The sequence below is a fragment of the Stegostoma tigrinum genome, chromosome 35 (genome assembly GCF_030684315.1).
Source record: "Stegostoma tigrinum isolate sSteTig4 chromosome 35, sSteTig4.hap1, whole genome shotgun sequence".
In the NCBI taxonomy this organism is placed as follows: Eukaryota; Metazoa; Chordata; class Chondrichthyes; order Orectolobiformes; family Stegostomatidae; genus Stegostoma; species Stegostoma tigrinum.
Genome location: NC_081388.1, coordinates 23,747,678 through 23,769,807, shown reverse-complemented (window position 1 = coordinate 23,769,807; position 22,130 = coordinate 23,747,678). Strand labels below are relative to the sequence as shown.

At 44.4% G+C, this 22,130-nt stretch overlaps 1 protein-coding gene across 2 annotated transcripts in view; it reads right to left on the bottom strand.

The window, feature by feature from the left end:
* The window catches only part of LOC125447600 (sphingosine 1-phosphate receptor 2-like), an 84,133-nt gene extending 66,713 nt beyond the window's left edge, over positions 1–17,420 (bottom strand). Inside the window, exon 1 of one of the 2 annotated variants that reach the window (XM_048522151.2) lies at positions 17,340–17,420. The gene's annotated coding sequence lies outside the window, so the exon portion shown is untranslated. The remainder of the gene's footprint in view (positions 1–17,339) is intronic. The other variant, XM_048522150.2, reaches the window with a different exon arrangement.
* Between the last annotated feature and the right edge of the window lie 4,710 nt (positions 17,421–22,130).

Below are 22,130 nucleotides of genomic sequence, written 5' to 3'. Positions count from 1 at the left end.
ATTTACAAACCACAAAGGAGCAAACTCTAAAACAGATCTTTACATGAGTTGATACACTAGTGTGGATATGGTGATAATACACTAGCCACAATCTCTACTCTCCCTTCTGTGAATCAGTTTTAGAAGGAGTATGCTCATGCCAGAACTGTCAGGGCTCCAAATGCAGAGATAATGGGAACTGCAGATGCTGGAGAATCCAAGATAACAAAGTGTGAAGCTGGATGAACACAGCAGGCCCAGCAGCATCTCAGGAGCACAAAAGCTGACGTTTCGGGCCTGGACCCTTTATCAGAGAGGGGGATGGGGAGAGGGAACTGGAATAAATAGGGAGAGAGGAGGAGGCGGACCGAAGATGGAGAGAAAAGAAGATAGGTGGAGAGGAGAGTATAGGTGGGGAGGTAGGGAGGGGATAGGTCAGTCCAGGGAAGACGGACAGGTCAAGGAGGTGGGATGAGTTTAGTAGGTAGGAAATGGACGTGCGGCTTGAGGTGGAAGGAAGGGATGAGTGAGAGGAAGAACAGGTTAGGGAGGCAGAGACAGGCTGGGCTGGTTTTGGGATGCAGTGGGGGGAGGGGATGAGCTGGGCTGGTTGTGGGATGCGGTGGGGGAAGGGGAGATTTTGAAGCTGGTGAAGTCCACATTGATACCATTGGGCTGCAGGGTTCCCAAGTGGAATATGAGTTGCTGTTCCTGCAACCTTCAGGTGGCATCATTGTGGCACTGCAGGAGGCCCATGATGGACATGTCATCTGAAGAATGGGAGGGGGAGTTAAAATTGTTCGCGACTGGGAGGTGCAGTTGTTTATTGCGAACCGAGCGGAGGTGTTCTGCAAAGTGGTCCCCAAGCCTCTGCTTGGTTTCCCCAATGTAGAGGAGGCCACACCGGGTGCAATGGATACAGTATACCACATTGGCAGATGTGCAGGTGAACCTCTGCTTAGGCTCCAAATGCAGTTTGCCTCCATAGCATAGGCTCTGAGATCACTCCAGGAACTCTCACGTTCCCTCATCACCTCATTGTATTATGTCTGTGATTTCACACAAACTCTTCTGCACTGCCTTGCCTTGAGCTGGAACCTTTTAACAAACACCCAGAGGCCCTCTAACATCTCCTTTGTGCACATATTTGTGAGCGTGATGCATGCACACTGTTTTTTTCCATATCCAGCTGTTAGCTGGAGAATGCCTCATGGACAAGAATCTTGGCAACTGTCATACACACCGGCCCACACAGAAAGGTAACAACTGACTGACACAGGCAGGCCACAAGGACGTGCTGATTTAATCATACTCCAATTGGATTTGATGCCTTTGTGATGGATGAGCAAGAGCCCCAGTTGTGCGTTGTTGGATTGTCCACACATGAGGCTCAGTTTTGGGTGAGGATAAGCCAAGCTGAGCCTCACTAGCATCTATAGTCAAGGGAGGAGTAGTCCCCAGTAGATGTGCTGCCAAACAAAGCTTTTTCTATCAGAGAAAGCAGCAAAACTGTGAGAGAGGAGTGGGAAATGATGCTGGTTTATTTGCTTGAGCTGTTGTACAAGGATATATTGCAAAGTCAGTTTCCTTTGTACCCTGACAGATGTGACGACAAAGTGCCACGGTGTTACTAAGAGGCCAGGACAAACGAGGTTCTCCCGGTAGCCAGGCAGTAAACCATTCAGCAACTGTCCCTGATGGTGCTCTGTGTCCAGTTCCAGAGGTTAAAGGGAACTGCTTAAAACCATCCTGCTGTAACAGCAAATCTTTTAAATAACAAGAAGTTTGATTTGAACAACAATAATGTAGGCCTCTGTCATGTCTGAGACATCCAGGGACAGTTACATCTGCTGACAGAATTCAACACTGGAACCACATAAACAGATGTTAAGACAGTTGACCCATATATTAGTTAGTGAGGTAGGTATTAATGAGAGTGGGGAAGAGGTCATTAGACGAAATATTAAAACCTTGGCAACTGGAGATGCAGCTTTAAATTGGGGAGGAAAATAGATTGAAATGAGTGGAGTGTAGAAACCCTGGAGGGCTGTGAGGCTAGAGAGGGCTACAGAGAAAGTGAGGGACAAGACCATGAGTGGTTTCAAGGGAAGGATGACAATCTTAAAATTAAAGCATTGTTGGACCAGGAGCCAATTTGGAATATTCAAACTTCAGATGCACTGGAGTTTAAGGAAGGTATAAAATGAGAGTCTGCTCACGACTGAATTTGAATGGTTGAGACTAGAACTATTTAAATATGAGACTAGGCCCAAGTCAGGAGAACAGGGCATGACTACACAGATAGAGTGGCAAGGACAGAGATTATGATGAAAATATTTTTAATCTTTCACGTCTTATTTTATCTTTATCTTTCCATTTGTACAACTCTCCTGAGCCCTGACTACAGGAACATGTTGGTTGTTGCTGTCTCCAAGGATCTTCTCGAAGACACAATAACTGTCGGGATGACTCCCTTCCTTCCCATATTGAGGTATCTGGAGTCTGCTCAATGCCTCCTCCGAGGGACATGGGAAAAGACAGGAAAGTAAAGATTTAGGCATAGGTTCTATCCACCTGGAATCCACAGTTTCTTGTCAGAACCTTCTGATATTGTGCTACATTGCACCACCCACACTCAGTTTACATAATGTCTTGGCACAGCTCTCCTATCATAGAACTCTAACAACTTTTATAATTGACATTCACAACTGTTACAGCTGATAATTTGACTCATTCATCAGGGACAAATCAAAAATGTTGCAATGGTTTAAACATGCAGCATATCATCCAGGCTCCCACTGGACTGAAGAGATTGTGGGAGTGATGAGGGATGGGTTTATTTTAATTCCTACATCTGTCAAAATTGACCAATGTATTCAGTGTAGTAAAGTCTATTACAGAATACAGTGTACGTATGCTGTGTAAGAAGATGATCTGGATTTGTAGAGTTCTTGATGGGGCAGAGATATAGAAAGACATAAGAAACAGAAGCAGGAAAAGACTGTACAGATGACATTGTTCCAAACAATTACAGCTGATAGTTTGCCTCAACTCCACTCCCCTATTGCCTCCCCATATTCCTCAATTTCCCAAGAAATTTGCCTCTAAATATATTAAATTATGGAATATCCTTTGGGGTGGAAGATTCAAAAATCTCACACCAACTTTGAGTGAAGTAATTTCTCCTCATCTCCAATCTAAATGATTGGTGCATTATCCTGGGATTCAGGCTCCATTTCTAGATTCCTGATCAGGGGAAAACAATATCTCAGGATTGAATCCATCAAACCCTTTCAGAATCCATTTGTTTCAATTCAATATGCTCGCATTCTCCTAAATGGCAGAGCCTGTAGGCCTAATTGACTCAGTCTGTCATGTTAAGAAAGCCTGTGCACCCCACAAACCAATCTAGAGAATCTACTGATAATGAAATGTGAGGCTGGATGAACACAGCAGGCCAAGCAGCATCTCAGGAGCACAAAAGCTGACGTTTCGGGCCTAGACCCTTCATCAACAGAGAGGATTCTCCAGCATCTGCAGTTCCCATTATCCCTAGAGAATCTACTGTTCACCTCCAAAGAAGGTATAGTATATCCTTCCTTGGGTACGGAGACCAAAGTAGCACATTGTTTTTCTTGTTGTGGTTACTCAAAACCTAGGGAGTAGGGAGATTAAATGTTGGAGTAAAGTCACTGAAAGGGTACACTGTAATAAGTAGAGTATAGAACTATTTTATTTGATTTGCTGCACAGTCTTTGTGTGATCCAATCTTTCATAAAATAAGAACAAAAAGTGTTGAAGACACTCAGCAGGGCAGGCAGCATTGAAGAGAAAAACAAGGTTAGCATTTGTCAATTAACATATCAGTGAGCTTTCATCAGGAATTTAGCCATTAAACCTGAAATTATAAAAGGCAAAATAAATTCTTTCTCCACTAATGCTGCCAGACCTGCTGAGTTTCTCCAGCATTTAAAAAAACTTCAGATTTCTAACATTGACAGTATTTTGCATTTGCATCAATCTCACAGAACCTTCCCAATCCTACTGCAAACTTTCACTGATTATGAGCCTTTCACCCAGTTTATAAAATGACAGTCGGTATTGTTTTAAATCTCTAAGATAGTATACTATGGCCAACGTTTTGAACTGAGTATGTGAAAATATATTGAAGGATAAAGCAGACCAGGACTGGAATGGCTTTCAGTTTTAATTCATTCACATCTTTGCAGATGTCAGCTTTAAAGTAAATTATGTCTGAACTGAAACCCCCAGATACTGAGAGCAGACAGCGTGGGTGAACACTGTGTGGCAAACATTGCAACACTCAGAACATGAGTCCGCTCTCCTTTGATAAGGGGATTTTTAAAAACTACAGCCCACGTTTCCTAGAAAGCTGTTACCTGTAAAAGAGAGTTTCTGGAAATAATGACGTTTCTGCAGCTGCCTCTCCAATTCACCCACGTTTTCCAAAGTGCGGCTAATTGAGGATATTAGAAGGCTTCAGATGCTACATGTAAACTCAATTTTTAAGCCACGACCAGCTGAGAGACTGATATATGGACAGTCATCACATGGGCACCTGACTCATCAAACACTGGTTGTACGTGGCAGTATGTAGCATGCTATCTCAGGAAATCTGAAATTAAAACAGAAAATGCCGAGAAACACCAAGCAGCATCTGTGCTGGGACAAACCAAGTTAACTGAGCTTCAGGTCAGTGAGCTTTCATCAGGAGGTAAGAGGGCTGTTTGGGATGAACACAAAGGGAAGTCCATGAAAAGTTGCAAGACAGGAGAGATTGAATGGGAGACAAGACATTTCTCTAAAACAATAGAGAATGCTGAAGGGGCAAGTGAAGAAAGAGAGAGAAAAGCTGTGCCAGAGCAGGTGAGCTGCTGCTCCAAATCTGTCACTTCCATCATCATCAGAAACTGATCCTTGATTTGAGAGTGCTGTCTGCTCAGGGTTGTGAGTTTCTGTCCAATTCCTGGGTGAGGTTCCCCCATTTGTTCCGGTTCCGGGGACTGGGACTCCCTTATCAATAAGTTACTGAAGTCACTCTCCTTCTTTATTCACCTGCTCCATCAGTTGGTTAATTTTGAAAGTATCTCTTGCCCGTGAATCTCTTTGCCCCTGTCCAAAATAATAGATGTTTTATCAGGGGCTGTTAAAGTAGGCTTATGAACAAAAGAATGAGTTTATTAGTTACTAAGCAGGAGAAGAAATAGTAACAGAATATAAGTACCTTTGAAACAGGAGGTGGGTCTAAAAAGATAACAGTTAAAAATATGCACAGATTAGTATCAGAGTTCCAGGAAGAGGAGAAGATGAGACATTGAGGCCATATTATATTATATTATATTATCATTATATATGGGTAACACTGATGTTAGTGGGCCAGCACTCCAAGGCTGTAATGAGGTCAGGAGCTGAGTGGCCCTGGTGGAACGCAAGCTGGGTGTCACTGAGCAGGTTATTGCTGAGCAGGTGCTGCTTGATAGCGCTGTTTCAGCATGTTGGCTTTGTGGGTCAGCTGAAAGGCTTTCTTCCAGCTTCTGTTCAGCTGTGACTGGCTTGCAGCAAAGAGAGAGAATAGTCTTGTTTTATTGCCTGCAGCGCAGGCATGCCCAGGGTTTTCTCAGCTGACACCATAGTGATTGGAATGAGGTCGGTGATTTCATAGAAAACAAGTTCCCTGATTGGGGCTGTTAACCTGGTCCAACTGGGGAGTCCTGGCTGACAGATATAAACAGGAGTGCCAGGGGTTCTGTTCACTCTAGGAGCTGGCTCTGAGCTAACTGGCTTAGTATCATGTACTGTGCATGTGTAAATAAAGGGTGACTGGGTGACGGGAGTTATTTTTGACACCATTGCCCACCAGCACACAGACCAGAGGTGAAACTGACTTTAATCCTGGTCTTGTCAATGTTCGAAAGGGAAAGACAGAAACATGTTTCTCATTTAGATTATTCCTTTCTCTCCATCAAGTTCACAGCCTGAGATAACTCACAGCAGATTAGAGTGCAGTCTTCAATGCCTTTCTCCCTTTGATGGCCTTCTCTTTGAGACTTCCTTGACACCTGTTCCTCAAGGATGAGGGTAATCCACACAGGCTCTTCAGCCAGTCATTGAATTCCATTGTGTGAAGGTTTAATTCTCAGTCTGGTTTTGGTTTATATCCTCCTTTTGAAAAAGGATCGCAATTAAAAGTTCAATATGTACCATGTCTGTACGTGATCCTAGATAATGACAGTCTTCATGTGAGTGAATGGTTAGTGGAGCTGGCTGCAAGAAAGAAATCTTTATTCTCAAACACTCCCTGCTGTAGTTTGTAGAAAGCTGATCTGACCTGGTGTGTGGAGAATCGTCCAGTTATGTTCTGTACATAAAAAGCATGATAAATCCAACCCGGCCAATTATAGCACCGTCGGTCTACCCTTGATCCTCAGTGAAGTGATGGAAGGTGTCAGTAACAGTGCTATCAAGCAATACCTGATCAGCAATAACCTGCTCAGTGACGCCCAGTTTGGATTCTGCCAGGGCCACTCAGCTCCTGACCTCATTACAGCCTTGGCTCAAACATGGACAAAAGAGCTAAATTCCAGAGGTACGGTGAGAGTGACAGTCCATGACACTAAGCCTGCATTTAACTGAGTGTGGCATCGAGGACTCCTAGCAAAGCTAGAATTAATGGGTATTGGGGTAAAACTCTATGATGGTTGGAGCCATGCCTGACACAGAGGAAGATGGTTGTGGTTGTTGGAGGTCAGTCATCTCCGCTTCGGGACATCTCTGCAGGAGTTCCTCAGGGTAGTGTCCTCGGCCCAACCATCTTCAGCTGCTTCATCAATGGCCTTCCCTCCAACAAAATGTTGAAAGTGGGTATGTTTGCCAATGCTTGCACAATGTTCAGTGCCATTCACACTCCTCAGACACTGAAGCAGTCCATGTTCAAATACAACAAGTTCTAGACAATATCCAGGCTTGGGCTGACAAGTGGCAAGTAACATTTGCACCACACAAATGCCAGGATGTGACCATCACCAATAAGAGACAATCTAACCCACTGCCTGCTTGCTATTCAATGGTGCTACCATCACTGAATCCCCCAGTGCCAACAGGTTGCTATTGACCAGAACCTCAACTGGATTCGTCATATAAGGAGAGGAATGGTGCTCTTCAGAATGGAGATCATTAACTAGTGGTATTCCGCAGGGATCAGTGCTGGGACCTTTGTTGTTTGTAGCATATATCAATGATCTGGAGGAAAATGTAGGTGGTCTGATTAGTAAGTTAACAGATGACAACAAAATTGGCAAAATTGCAGACATTGAGGAGGATTGTCAAAGGTTATAGTGAGATACAGATAGATTGCTGATTTTCTGTGGGAAATGGGTGTCGCTGGCTGGCCAGGATTTCTTGCCCAACCCTAGTTGCCCTTGAGAAGGTGTTGGTGAGCTGCCTTCTTGAACCACTGCAGTCCTCCTGCTGTGGGTTGACCCACAATTAGAGAGGGAATTCCAGGATTTTGACCGAGAGGAACTTGGAGGGAGTGGTGTTCCCATATCTCTGCTGTCCTTGTCCTTCTAGATGGAAGTGGACAGGGGTTTGGGAGGTGCTGTCTGAGGATCTTTGGTGAATTTCTGCAGCGCATCTTGCAGATGGTACACACTGCTGCTACTGAGCATTGGTGTGAAATGGCAGGTGGAATTTAATGTGGACAAATGTGAGGTGCAAATTATACAATAAATGGCAGAACCCTCAGGTGAATTGACATACAACGGGATCTGGGCGTACAGGTCCACTAAACCCTGAAAGTGGCAATACAGGTGGAGAAGGTGGTCAAGAAGGCGCAGAGCTCGCTTGTCTTTGTCAGCCGGGGAATTGAATATAAAAGCTCACAGGTCATGTTACAGCTGTATCAAACTTTAATTATGTCACATTTGAAATATTGTGTGCAGTTCTGGTTACCACACTACCAGAAGGATGTGGATGCTTTGGAGAGGGTGCAGAGAAAGTTTAATCAGGATTTACCTTGTCTGGAGGGTTTGAGTTATGAGGAGAGGTTGGATAAACTTGGATTGCTTTCACTAGAAAGATAGAGGATGAGGGCGACCTGATGGATCTCTACAAAATTATGAGAGGCATAGATAGGGTGGATAGTCAGAGGCTTTATTCCCAGGTGCAACTGTTAACTACAAGAGGGCACAGTTTCAAGGTGAGAGGGGGAAAGTTTGGGGGGAGAAATGCAGGGAAAATCTTTTACATAAAAGGTGGTGGGTGCCTGGAACACACTGCCAGTGGGGGTGGTGGAAGCAGGCATGTCAGCAATGTTTAAGGTGTATCCTGACAGACACACGTACAGGAGGTGAACGGAGGGATAGAAACCACGTGTGGGCGATAAGTAGTGTGTCTAAATCAGGGTCATTATTGGTGCAAGCTTGGTGGGCTGAAGGGCCTGTTCCTGTGCTGTTTTGTATTGAATATAAATACAGCAGCTGCAAGAGCAGTTCAGAGACTAGGAATACTGTGGTGAGTCCTCACATCCTGACTCCTGCTCCCCCCTCCCACACCTCATCTTCTGAATACACACCAATAATTTCTCAGCTACTCAGATATAGTAAGAACTGCTGGAAATGCCGGAAGGGTCCCAAGCCGAAATGCCAGCTTTCCTGCTCCTCTGATGCTGCTTGGCCTGCTGTGTTCATCCAGCTCTACACTGTGTTATCTCTAATTTCTCAGCTACCATCAGTTCTGAAGAAGTGTCGCTGGACCTGAAATGTTTACTCTGATTTCTCTCAACAGATGCTGCCAGACATGCTCAGTCTTTATAATTTCTGTTAAAGATTTTTACATATCCATTTTAGATCTTCCACTCAATATGTTTGCAGTCACATCATTATGATGAGTCAGCAGGATTGTGATGATGTTTTGTGGACATCTAAAACTTTGAAGCACAATCCTCAGAATCTCACAATTTACTGCTCAGTTCTAAGAACCCACTGAAGCGTTTCTGACATTTTTCTTGTTTTGTCTGGCAACAAAGGCCTATGCCTGGAGAGTTTAAAGCCATATAGTGTCTCTGGGAACATTTCCTCAACCACAGGAAAAAGGTGATTGGAAGACAGGATTTTCCCTGCTATGGTCAACAGAGAGCAATTGCAAGAATTCCCACAATGTGTTTTGTCTCATTCACGAGGAGCAGTTCATCTTCCCCTCAAATCCTCACAGGAAGAGTGTACGGAGTTGAAGGTGAGCAAAAGTGCATTAGGTTTGAAGAGCTCAGCTGAAATATAATCAGGGCAGCAAACTCTGCTCAGTCCAAGAGGGGGAAATCAGCGTCTCAGCGTTAAAGTGGCCCGACTGACAGCAGGAATTCCAAAAGCATCTCGCAGTTAACCTGGGAAATATTCACAATCCCAGCTCCATTTCAACATGATGCGAGGTTGGCTGCAGTAGCCATCAGTGTCCAGGCCACTGGGTTTGAACACCATTGTAATCAGGACTGGTTTGATGAAAACCATGCTGGAATATGTAAGCTCCTACAACAGAGATGAGTGGACCTCGCTGCCTGCCAGAACAACCGAAAGTTTGCAAGTCAAGGCAGAAGCTCGAGGCTGATTTTCAAAAACAACTCTGGAACATAAGGGACAAGTGAAGGAAAAAGAAAGCCGAGGAGATCTGACAGTCTGCTGGTCACCATGGGGATGGGTTTCCCATGCAAAGCTTCTTGAAGCATCAGGGCCATCCATGGACCCAGGTCCAATGGCCAGAACCATCTTTGTTTTGCAGTATAGTGTTTCTCTTTGTAAGCATGACAATGACATTTGATAAAGCTGAAAAGAACATTTCCAACAACTTTCAACCGCAAAGCCAAAGTGAGAGCTGATCCCATCCAGGGTTTGGGGCCGCTATCCTACATAGGTCACACTTTAAGGATATAGAATATGCCGTTTAGCACTGAGATGAGGAGGGCTGTCTTTACCCAGAGAATGGTGAGCCTGTAGAATTCTCTGTCACAGAGCACAGTAGATGTCAAAGCATTGAATATTTTCAAGACTGAGTTAAGTATAGTTCTTTATGCTAAAGGGATCAAAGGATATGGGAGAAAGCAGGAACAGGGGACTGAGTTGGTTGATCAACCATGGTCAAATTAAATGGTGCAGCACATGGAATGGCTTGAAGGATCGAATGGCCTACTATTGCTTCTATTCTCTATGTTTCTGGGTCTGTTCCTTGGCCAAATCCATGGGTGGACCATCATAGAGTCTTACAGACATACAGCACAGAAACAGACCCTTCAGTCCAATCAGTCCATGCTGATCATTATCCCAAACTCAACTTGTCCACATGCCTGTGCCTGGCCCATTTCCCTCCAAATGTTTCTCATTCATGTACTTATCTAAATGTCTTTTAAATGCTGTAACTGTACCTGCATCTACCCCTTGCTCTGGCAGTCCATTCCACACACAAACTACTCTGTGTAAAATAATTTGCCTCTCATGTCTTTTTTAAATCTCTCTGCTCTCACCTTAAAAATATGTTCCCTGGTCTTGAAATCCCCACCCTAGGGAAAAGACACCTGTCACTCACCTTATCTCTACCCCCCCATGGTTTTATAAACCTCTATAAGGTCATCCCTCAACCTCCTGTGCTCCAATGAAAGAAATCCCAGCCTATCCAGCTTCCCTTCTAACTCGAACCTTTCATTCCTAGTAATATCCTGGTAAATCTCTTCTGAAACCTCTCTAGATTCTTAATATCTTCCGATAACAGGGCAACCAGAAGAGGCCTCACCATCGTCCTGTACAACCTCGACATGAAGTCCCAACTGCTACACTGGAAGGTAATTTTGAGTAAATGGGAGAGCCGCATTAAGCTTCAACCTCATCTTCAGCATGCAAATTGACTGCAGCAGCAATACAAGGGAAACCCCTCCCTTCCACATCTCCTGTCAATCAGTAGGTCTTACAACATCCCAACTCATGGGCAACTAGAAATGGGCAAATAATGTTAGCATTGCCAGCAATGGCAACATCCCAAAACGGTGTTGCAACCTGTTGTCTTCAGGGATCCTGGCAAAGATCTAAAAGCCATGTTTAATTAGTGTAGAGAACAGCACGCTCCTTAGCTTTATGTTCTGCGGTTCTATTCATAAAGAGTTGCATATTCTCCAGAAAATAATGGCGATTTGGAGTTGGATTTTCTTCCAAGATGGGTTTGTGCATTATGTTCATTTAATTTACATTGGCTGTCCCATTGAACGCAGCAAACAGAAAAGCTCAGGGAGAGGCCGGAAGCAGTTCACTGCCCTGTTAGCTTCACTTTGTGTGCTTTTGTTCAGTTCAACCCTCCTTAATTGCCTGGCGCAGTTTGCACATGCAGCAGATTACTGCATATGTATAAAATTTCACCCTTAAACAATACCATATGACAAGGCTGGAATGCTTGGCTTTGTGAGTTATGAAATCAGCTTTCTGCTCCTGGACAGTGAATGCTGTAACTGATGTTCATTCCTACCCACTCTCCACATGAAATTAAATTTATTCCCAAGAAATCTCTGCAGAGAGAAATGTAGGATCATCAATAGCCCTGCAACTCAATCAACCAGATGGCTCCCTTTTTCCTGCTCTTTGTTCTTAAAAGCTTGTTCTCCCCTGGCCATTTCATCTTCATGCTGCTGTGTGTGTTGCCTCCAGCTCAGTACAGAGATTGGGCAGCATCACTGCCACAGGCTGGGTGGATACTGTTGGATTGCTCTGTCTTTGTTTGGATACCAGTACAGGACATATTTCAGCTGCTCAGTGCGCTATTCCAGCTTTAGGCTGAACCACACACCAAACTGGATATCTGCGATTAGATCACATTCAAATAGGATATAAGACCAAAACATTCATATATTTGCCCACCTCAAAGGACTGGATGAAAGCAGGATACTTTCCAGCATGGGTGCTGCGTTCACTCTCTGCCCCATGTCCTGGGATGCAGGAGTTTTAAAGTTGTGCCATAATTCAGTGTAGAGTAATGACTCACACAGAATAAGAATGGCAAGTTCAGCCTACACTTCCTATCCTTAAATTATTCCAAGCTTTGTGAAGCAGAGCAGCTGCATTAGCTTCAGGTTTCAGGTTTCCTGGGAAAGGGACTACAGACAGGTCTGTGAAATGAGAGCTGCAGTGTTTTCTGCAGAATTGACTCTTTGTTATAGTGAGTGTGTGGAGGAGGGGATGTACTGGGATGTTTTGGAGAACAGAATAGCTGCAAGATTAGGGCACTGGTGCGCTGATTGTGGTCTTTGTCAAATATATGTGAACCCGTGGGCAGAACAAGCAAGCTCCCAGCAGTGTGCAGGCAATAGTATGTGTGTATGTGTGTCTGTGTATCTATGTGTCTGTGTGTGCGAATATCTCTGTGTGTGTCTGCGTGTGCTCCCATATGTGTGTGTGTGTGTGTGTATATTAATAAAGAGAGGAATCAAGAAGCGGAGAGAACAATAATAATAGACCAAAAGCTATAAAGCTGCTCCCAACCAAATATTTAACATTGGCTGATGTGCTTCCAGACAGACCCTCAGATAACGACTAGCTATTTCCTACTCCATACAGTGTGCATCTCACAGACACAGCGCTGCATTGTTCCAGACCTCACAATCATGCTGTGTACTGTATCTGTGAAGTTAGTTAGTCATGTATTCATGGTGACCATTAATGTATCTTACCCGTGTTCGTACTTGAGCAAGTTGAACGTTTTAAGTTATTGGATTGATAGTGTGATCGATAATGTGTGATGCTGTAAATGAACACTTTACTGAAGTTTTCGAATTATTTTAATTTTGGGGTTATTCGTCAGCATTTATTACTCATCACTAGTGGCCGTTGAGAAGGTAGTGGTGAGCTGCTTCTTGAACGGCTGCAGTCCATTTGGTGTAATTCCATTGACAATGCGATGAGGGAGTGAGTTCCAGTGACCCAGTGTTACTGAAAGAATGGCAATATATTTTCAAGTCAGGACCGTGACTGGCATTGAGGGGAACTTGAAGATGGTGGAGTTCCCATTTACTTAGTGTCTTGGTAGTGCTTATGGGCTTGGAAGTTGCAGTTCAAGGAGCCCTAATGAATTTCTGGAGGGCATTTTGTAGATGATACACATTGCCGCTACTCAGTGCCAGGGGTGGAAGGAGGATTTTTTGGATGTTATGTCAATTAGTTGGGCCGCTTTGTCCTGAATGGTGTCAATGCTTCTTGAGTGTTAACGTGGAGAGTTTTCCATCACACTCATGGGCTTTGTCTTGTAGGTGGTAGACAGGCTTTGCGGAGTTGGGAAGTGAGTCACTCACTGTGGTATTCCTGGCCTCTGACCTGCTCTGGTCCCAGTACTTATTTATGTCCTCGGGGAAGGTCTGAGACAAGAGTCAATCATTATCCTTGCGGGGTATCACCTGATTCAGGGGAGGAAGTCACCAAACATCTGGTCTGGGCAGTAGCAAAAACAGGAGGTGCAGTTCCAAGACAAACCTGGATGTAGATGCAGCTTCTACTCCAAATGGAAAAGGTTTCTGGCTGGCCACGTGTGTTCAATGTGTGTGATAAGTCAAACAAGATTCACAACCCAATTCAGACTACTTTCACCCCAAACAATTTTGGCGTAGCACGGTGGCTCAGTGGTTAGCACTGCTGCCTCACAGTGCCAGGGACCTAGGTTCGATTCCAGCCTCAGGCGAGTGTCTGTGTGGGGTTTGCATATTCTCCTTTGTTCGTGTGGGTTTCCTCCAGGTGCTCCGGTTTCCTCCCACATTTTAGAGATGTGTAGGTCAGATGAATTGGCCGTGCTAAATTGTCCAGTGATGTAAGGGTTAGGTGGGTCAGACATGGAAAATGAAGGGTCACAGGGGTGGGGTGGGTCTGGGTGGAGTGCTCTTCAGAGGATTGGTGTGGACTTGATTGGCAGAATCGCCCACTTCCACACAGTAGAGATTCTATTGTACTTATGTGGTTAGTCTAGTTCAGTTTCTGAAAGTGTAACACTATTTCACGGGCTTGAGGAAAGGCAATCAGGTTACAACATTTTCAAAAGGTATTACCCAGCCCATTGCATGTTGTCAACCTTTTTATTTTTTTAAAATCAATGTTTTGCTGAGACCTTTGAGTGATAAAAGCAGAAAATGCAAGAAACACTACACAGCATTTGTGTAGAGAGGATCAGAGCTTCCCTTTCTTTCTCCACAGATACTGTCAAACTAACAGAATGTCTCCAGCATCTACAGTAACTGTTAACAGATTGATGTTAGTGGCTGAGTTTAACGTACTGTGTTCATAGCAGAGATGGATTTGAGGCCCTTTGAGTCTGGATGACTCTATCCCCTAGTCAGTAGCCTGAACTCTCACTCCATATCACCATGCACATGGTTTATGTGATCACTTATGAATGAGTGTTTTTACTTATAGAGTCACACAGTCATACAGCATGGAAACAGACCCTTTGGTCCAACCAACCAGCCCATGTTGACTATAATCCCAAACTGAACTAGTCCTACCTGCCTGCTCCTGGTCCATATCCCCCCAAACCTATCCAAATATCTTATCTTGTGACAAAGAAATCTTTAAATTATTAAAATAATCAAGTGCCAAGTTGTTTAAAACTTCATTCATTTAATGAATTAGCGAGTTTTACTAAATTCATTGTTAAACCTCACAGTGTTCATAGGGAATGTGCAGACAATATGTTTAAGGGATTTTGCTGTGAAGCTGTTTGAAGTTCAGAGATTGGAAACAGTACTTCTCAGAAAGCAGAGTCTGTCTCCAAAAAAACAGCTATCATGGTCCATGGATCATCACCTTGGGATCGCCGATGGACATGTTGAACTTATCATTCCAGTATGTGTGTTTTAAAAATGGACTGCTAAAGCCAAAAGACAGCTGAGGATGTAGATTCAGGGGCTGTCCAACAGAGTTCTGTGTGAACTCGTGGAATGTCATACCTGTGCAGAGTCAGGGAAATTTCTAACATAAACTATCAAGGAAGAGAGGCTGACAAGAGGCTGACCACCCAGCCCCTTTCAGCTCAATACCATCTCTTGCAGACCTGTTTAGATTTTACCCTTACAGGGATATGTATAACCATTGTCAAAAACCACCTAAAGCCACTGGTCTGTACGGTTTAATGGTGTGATATCCGAGTGAGGGCACTATTCTGCTGTGCAAGTCACAACTTAAGAACAGCCATTAAATACACCTACACTGCAAACGAAGAAAGGGAAAATGGTTTCTCACAGCTATTGAGGCTGATATGAACTAGGATGAGGAATTTCAGTCAACCTGCTCAATCTGAAAACTGACTGCTTAATTACCAAAGTAACCTCTCCCTGAACCGACCAATGTAATGGGCACAACATTCCACTATCTCCTCTTCACTGACCCATTTATCTTCTTTTAAGCTTTTATCTGTTTTGGGCTAATTTTATATTTCCAATCTGCTGTGTTTATTATTTCTTCTGTGTTTATTATTATTAATTAATTTACTAAATAATAAAATTACTGTTTTGCTACCTCAAGAAATTCTGACTAAATTGGCTCTTTTTAAAACATAAATTAATTTAGTCTGGGAGAAAGATATCAAAATTGAAGGGGTCTTTTTAAATAAATCTTGTTGTGACTAACCGAGGGGATGGGTGAATAAAGAGCAGTCAGTTCATCTGTCCTCACTGGTGGGGTGAATGATTTGGTGTCTCCCAGATGGAATGGCAACAAATTGGGAACTTTGCTCAGGGACTGCTGGTCATAAAGCAGGAGAGAGTTATTTTATGTTCCGGAGGATCAGGCAGCTTTGGGAAAGGAGGTGGGGTCATAGTAACATCACTGAGCTAATAATTCCAAGGCCAAACTAAAGCTCTGGAGACATGAGTGTAAATCCAAGCATGGCATCTGGTGGAGTTTAGATTCAATGAATAAGTCTGGAATTGAAAGCTAGTTTCAGCTATAGAGACCAGGGTTGATTGTAAATGACCCTTCTGGTCCTTTTATAAAGCTGCACAGCGTGGAAACAGACCCTTTGGTCCAACTCATCTGCACCAACCAGATATCCTAAATGGATCTAGCCCCATTTGCCAGCATTTGCCCCATATCCTTCTAAACCCTTCATATTCATGTGCCCATACAAATGCCCTTAAAACATTGTCATTGCACCAGCCTCCACCACTTCTTCTGGCAGCTTATTCCACACACACATCATGCTCTGTGTGAAAAAGTTGTCCCTCTCACCTTAAAACCATGCCCCTCTAGTTTTTGACTCCCCCACCCTGGGGAAAAGACTTTGTCCATTTACCCTATCCATGCCCGTCATGGTTTTACAAACCTCTATAAGGTCAGCTCTCTGTCTCCAAAGCCCCAGGGAAAATAAGCCAGCCTATTCAGCTTCTGCCTCAAACCCTCCAATCCTGGCACCATCCTCATAAATCCTCTCTGAGCCCTCTCAAGTTTAACAACGTCTTTCCTATAGCTTCTTCAGTTCTGAACAACAATCATGTCGAACAGGTGGCATGAACTCTATTTCTCTTGCTGCATTTCCCCAGCATTCTGTGTTTGTTACTAACCCTATAGTACAACACACCGTCTATCCTGGCATTGACCCGAAACTATATTCCAACACAATCTGCATTGACACTGATTATATTCCAATGCCCATTATACCTCAGAAACCTCCTATATTGCATTTATATAGCCACTACAGTCCTGTATATGAGTACATTATATTTTAATCATATGGTATATGGCATATCCTGAAATTCACTGCAGCACTCCATACGAGTTCAGTTCATGTATCCAGACATTTAATGAAAGGAAATCTGCCCTCCTTACCCAATCTTGCCTACCAATGATTCCAATCACACAGCAATGTGGTTCACTCTTAATTATAGTCCCAAATGGTCAAGCAAACCACATCATTCAATACATTAAGCAGTTAGGGACAGGCAATAAATACGACCAGAAACAAGTGAAGAGAATCTAATGTGCTCCTGAGATGCTGCTGGGCCTGCTGTGTTCATCCAGCCCCACATTTTATTATCTAAGGGAATCTAATGGTTGCCTTCTATTTAAACATGCAAGATTTTTTAGTTGGATCCTGATCCCTTTTGAGTTGCAGTCTGCTACATCCATGCTTTCCAAAGCTGTGTTCTGGCTGCAAACTGTTCTTGACCTGGAGTATGATTAAATAATATTTTCATTCAATATAATCCAGTTGGTTATTAAACCATAAAACACTCAAACTAGCAAAATGATTATGGGTCAGCGATGTTAATACAAATGCAGACGGAAATATGAATCAGAAACCTTGACTGTAAAAATGATAAAATAGACACTTACATTTTCAACAAGGCATTAACTCTGGGAAGATAGTGCTACTTTGGCACAGAATGGTTACCCGACGTAAATTCTAGGTTTAATAGGACCCAAGAGAAGTCTAGCTAGAAAATGTTCCTTGTCACTATGAGCAATCATTGATAGGTGTAAACTTGGCTCCTGGCCTCCACTTTGCCATACCTTACAGAGTATAGGACGCTTTAGAAGCTGCAGATAACCAGCTATAGAGCCTGTGCTCTGCAATGTCCTTTTAAAGTGCACACCCAACTCTTTTTGGGAGATAAGGTTTCAGTATATGTGAGAAAATTTTTCTTGCAAACTTCCATTACATGGGAGAGGGCACAGTGGGACACTTGACTGAAAACTGGAGGCTGCACATTAAGTTACCTGTCAAAAGATGAGGTCCAGTTCCAAATGAATCTGAACAGCCTCTGATTCTAAACAAATGTTCAGTCAGTTCAGACTGGGTGGTGAATAATGGGCAGTGGAAGCTGGTTAGCTGTAACTGGAAGCAACAGGCTACTTGAACTAGCAGAGGTAAGAATGTCAGCGACAAGTTTTAACCCTGATTCTGGATTTTAAGATTAGCCATCTATACAGCAGTAAAACAGTGAAATATTTAGCAGATTTTTCACCCTGAATTGATCAGTGGCTGGTCAGGATTTCAATTTGAGACCAAAATTACGAGTGGGATATTTATATAGTGAATGGTCCATAATTGAAGAATTTCTTTATTCAGTTACTGTCCAATAAAACCTGTGTTTTTTCCAGCACCTTCTAATTTGTAGCATTATTCTATGTCAGGAATTGAACCTGACCCAGACAGTGAGTTCCTCAGCCTGTAATTCTCTGGTTGATAAGTAACAGTAATTCTGATACAAACACAGAGAATGCTGGAGAAATCAAATCAGCAGATCGAGCAGCATCAGTGGAGACAGAAACAGATTTAACATTTCAAGTTCAGTACGGATAGTCTTCAGAGCGTTAGTTCTGACAGAGTGACATGAGGTTGCCTCACTTGCAAACTACTGAGCTGTTTCTGAATACAATCTTCCTCACTAAGCTCGCGTTGTGGCTTGGTTGAGTTACCAAGAAACAGTTTGACTACAGACCAGCCCTGACCTTGCAATATTGAGAGAGCAAAAAACAAGCCTGATTTCTGACATAACTTATTCTTATGTGGGATTCTGGAGTTAGCATCAAAATCAAAGAGAACACTCACCAATTTAGAGATAATGGGAACTGCAGACGCTGGAGAATCCGAGATAACAAAGTGTGGAGCTGGATGAACACAGCAGGCCAAGCAGCATCTCAGGAGCACAAAAGCTGACGTTTCAGGCCTAGACCCTCCATCAGACAGGGGGATGGGGTGGGGGAACTGGAATAAATAGGGAGAGAGGGGGAGGTGGATCGAAGATGGAGAGAAAAGAAGATAGGTGGAGAGGAGACAGACAAGTTAAAGGGGCGGGGATGGAGCCTGTAGAGGTGAGTATAGTTGGGGAGGTAGGGAGGGGATAGGTCAGTCCAGGGAGGACGGACAGGTCAAGGAAGCGAGATGAGGTTAGTAGGTGGGAAATGGAGGTGCAGCTTGAGGTGGGAGGAGGGGATAGGTGAGAGGAAGAACAGGTTAGGGAGGCAGGGATGAGCTGGGCTGCTTTTGGGATGCACTGGCGGGAGGGGAGATTTTGAAGCTTGTGAAATCCACATTGATACCGTTGGGCTGCAGGGTTTCCAAGCGGAATATGAGTTGCTGTTCCTGCAACCTTCAGGTGGCATCATTGTGGCACTGCAGGAGGCCCATGATGGACATGTCGTCTAAGGAGTGGGAGGGGGAGTTAAAATGGTTCCCGACTGGGAGGTGCAGTTGTTTATTGCGAACCGAGCAGAGGTGTTCTGCAAAGCGGTCCCCAAGCCTCCGCTTGGTTTCCCCAATGTAGAGGAGGCCACACCGGGTACAATGGATACAATATACCACATTGGCAGATGTGCAGGTAAACCTCTGCTTAATATGGAAAGTCATCTTGGGGCCTGGAATGGGGGTGAGGGAGGAGGTGTGGGGGCAAGTGTAGCACTTCCTGTGGTTGCAGGGGAAGGTGCCGGGTGTGGTGGGGTTGGAGGGGAGTGTGGAGCAGACAAGGGAGTCGCGGAGAGAGTGTTCTCTCCAGAAGGCAGACAAGGGTGGGGATGGAAAAATGTCTTGGGTGGTGGGATTGGATTGCAGATGGCGGAAGTGTCGGAGGATGACACGTTGGACCTGGAGGTTGGTGGGGTGGTATGTGAGGATGACGGGATTCTGTTTTGGTTGTTATTGCAGGGGCAGGGTGTGAGGGGATGAGTTGCGGGAAGCGCGGGAGACACGGTCGAGTGTGTTCTCGACCACTGCGGGGGGGGGGGAAGTTGCGGTCCTTGGAGAATGAGGACATCTGAGATGTACGGGAGTGAAATACCTCATCCTGGGAGCAGATGCGGCGGAGGCGAAGGAATTGGGAATAGGGGATGGAATTTTTGCAGGAAGGTGGGTGGGAGGAGGAGTATTCCAGATAGCTGTGGGAGTTGGTAGGCTTGAAATGGATATCGGTTTCTAGGTGGTTGCCTGAGATGGAGACAAAGAGGTCCAGGAAGGTGAGGGATCTGTTGGAGATGGTCCAAGTGAACTTGAGGTTGGGGTGGAAGGTGTTGGTGAAGTGGACGAACTGTTCAAGCTCCTCTTGGGAGCATGAGGCGGCGCCGATACGGTCATCAATGTAACGGAGGAAGAGGTGGGGTTTGGGACCTGTGTAGGTGTGGAAGAGGGACTGTTCCATGTAACCTACAAAGAGGCAGGCATAGCTTGGGCCCATGCGGGTACCCATGGTGGGAGGAGGGGTTTTCTGTAGGAAGTGGGAGGAATCGAAAGAGAAGTGGTTGAGGGTGAGGATGACTTCAGCTATGTGGTTGAGGGTGTCGGTGGAGGGGGACTGGTCAGGCCTGCAGGACAGTAAGAAGCGGAGGGCCTTTAGGCCATTTGCATGAGGAATGCAGGTGTATAGGGACTGGACGTCCATGGTGAAAATGAAGTGTTGGGGACCGGGGAATTGGAAGTTCTGGAGGAGGTGGAGGGCGTGGGTGGTGTCACGGACGTAAGTAGGGAGTTCCTGGGCCAAGAGGGAGAAAATGGAGTCCAGATAGGGGGATTTATACTGTCATGTAATCAGTATTATAAATCAAATAAAGATGATTCCATTGGGCATGTTAGCCAGGGTGTTTATTCTTGATGTAACTTATGCACTTATTCCCTGACTCCACATTATCTCTGTTGTCCAACCCATCCACATTGTCCTCTCCTGTAGGCTCACCTTTTCAGACTTCAGTTAAATGACTTACTTCTACACAAATCTGAATAGTTTCTGCCACGCTCCTTGGCTGCTGCAGATTAATAGATTGTTAGTTACGGTGAATACAACTCAGGTGTGTCCAAGGCTATTGGCAGCGCCCATCAGGGCAGAATCATGCTTGTTTGAGCATGTGCAGGCAATGTAGTGCTTTGTCAATGAAATAACTCACCCTCTGAGAGAGAGACAAAAGCAGGTACTGAGTTGAGTGTAATCATTCATCTATGACAGGAACATTGCTGTGGAGACAATATCCTTTTTCCACTTGGTAAAGAGCACAGAGGTGAATGACTTGAGCATACTGTGTGTTTTGGGATAAAAATACTTCTTTTTAAAGTAAATGTTTTCAAAGAATTTTATTGATTGAGGAAGCCGAAACTTCCAAAGTCAACAAATCAAATGGAAAACATTGGTATAGGAGACAAGATTAGTCATGAAAAATCCACAACCATTTTCTTAAAATTACCTCATGGGATTTGAGCATCGCAGGCTGGGCCAACATTAATTAGTCATTCCTAATTGCCCTGGAGAAGATGGTGTGGAGTTCCTTGCCACAATCCAAGACAGTGTAGGTACATCCAGAGTGCTGTCAGGAAACGAGGTCCAGGTTGGAATGGCAATAGAGTTTCAAATCAGGATGGAATGTGACTTGGAGGGAAACTTGCAAATGATGGTGTTACTGTGCATCTGCTGGTGTTCCCCTTTGAGGTAATTCAAGCTGTTTGTCTGGAGTATGTTATATAAGGAGTTTGAGTGAGTTGCTTCAAGGCAGTTTGTAGATGGCACACACCATGGGTTGCTGTGTGTCACTGAAGGTTGGTGTGATTGCTGAAGGCAGCAGGTGGAATGCCAGTCAAGTAGGCTGCTTTGTGCTGAATGGTGTTGAGCTTCTTGAATCTTGTTAGAGCGACAGCCAGGCAAATGGAAAGTATTGCATGATACTCCTGACTTGAGCCTTGTAGACAGTTGGCAGGTTTTGCGGAGACAGAAGGTGACAGGTTTGACAACAGAATTCATAGTCTCTGGCTTGATCATGTAGTCATAGTACTTTTACAACTGGTCCAGTTAATGTTCTGGTCAATGGTAACCTCCAGTTTGTCAATAGTGGGGGGCAGTCAGAGATGGTAATTCCAATGAATGTCAAAGGTAGATGGTTGAATTGTCTCTTGTTGGTGATGGTCATTGCCTCGCGTTTGTGTGGTGTGAATCTCACTTGCCACTTGTCAGCCCAAGTCTGGATATTGTCCAGATCTTATTGCATTCTGGCATGAACTGCTTCAGTATGTGAGGAGTTGTGAATGGGCCTGAACATTGTGCAATCATCGGTGACCATCCCCACTTCTGACCTTATAATGGAGGGAAGGTCATTGATGAAGCAGCTGAAGATGGTTCGTCCTGGGGAACTAACCTAAAGAACTCACCA